The sequence below is a fragment of the Barbus barbus genome, assembly GCF_936440315.1.
Source record: "Barbus barbus genome assembly, chromosome: 22".
NCBI lineage: Eukaryota > Metazoa > Chordata > Actinopteri > Cypriniformes > Cyprinidae > Barbus > Barbus barbus.
The window spans coordinates 6,775,152-6,776,474 of record NC_136750.1 but is presented as its reverse complement, the minus strand read 5'-3'; positions in this window follow the sequence as shown (position 1 = coordinate 6,776,474).

Here is a 1,323-nt window from a genome sequence, read left to right as displayed (position 1 = left end):
CACCGTTTTGCTTCTCACTGATACAATCACATGACAGTAATACAAATCTAATGATTCTAAACGATATTCTTGTACTGTATCGACATTGAAACACAGTTTATTATTGTTTATATGACCTCAGTGACTTATATAGACATCTAATCAAAGACAAAAGTTAAAAGCAGCAAAAGACTCCAAATAACTAAATTTAGAATATCTTACATTTTGAGAGAGTATAGAGACAGTAAACAGGACACATACATATTGAGCACAGAACAGAGCAGTGTTCATTTAGAGGTTTCCGAGTCTGACAACAGGTCAGTGTTCTGCTCATTGTACTCCACAAATGGACCTCATTAGCTGACATCATGCATTTTGAATCATTACCTGCTTCAATTACAATATCGTTTCCATTAATGTCAAGTTTTAGGCATATTCCATGTGTCCACTAGCCTCTCAAAAAACATATGTAACAGTTATCGGTACAGGACAGATTTCCATTAGACTGGATGCAGCATGTGTTATGAAACTGAATGTTTTGTGTTAAAGCAATCTTACAGGTTCAAAACAAGTGAAGCTTGATGGACATCATCTGTGACAAGCTCTCCTTTAAAATAATCTAGTTCCTCAGTTTGTAATACAAACAAAAATCCTGTTTACAGTGATGCAAGGTTTAGATTTAGAATTTTCAAAGGTATGGCACAAGTCTTAAATATTGTATGGGTTAATATTAGACTAGAATTATAAAGTCACTTAGTAACCTTGTCTGTGAACTAGCAAGTTCAACTCCTGACATGAGCATGTAAAGCCTTCAAACCGTTTCTCTTTTCTAAAATACGCCCTATGTGCTACCTTCACCCAAATCTCTTGTCAGATAAAGTCCACTGGATAACATATTTTGACATCTTCGGGGATTTTGTTAAAACTACAGATCGTACGTGTGCATTTTTGTATCACTGCCCATAGACAGTGGGATCCAACATTATGGGATATGGGTGTTGAGGTTTCCCTGTCATCAGTCCTGTGGTTGGCTAATGGAAGGAGTTTTGGGCGTACTCAGCCCATGGGAGGAACTGGATCCATCTATTGATGGTTACATTATTTCCACAGAAAGAGTCCTATCTCCCGAACACTATGGTCCAACTCCCTGTGGAAATGCAGGTGGTATCCAGATGACAGGCTTACTGACAAACCCAGGAATAAGAAGGTAGACCTCCAAACCCGGGAGATGAACTTTGGTTTTAATATTTTTATAGATTTTTTCTGATATACATCACATTTAACAATCTCCCAACCCTTACCAACCCCAGAGTAACGCTCATGCTGTCCAATAATTCAAAAAGG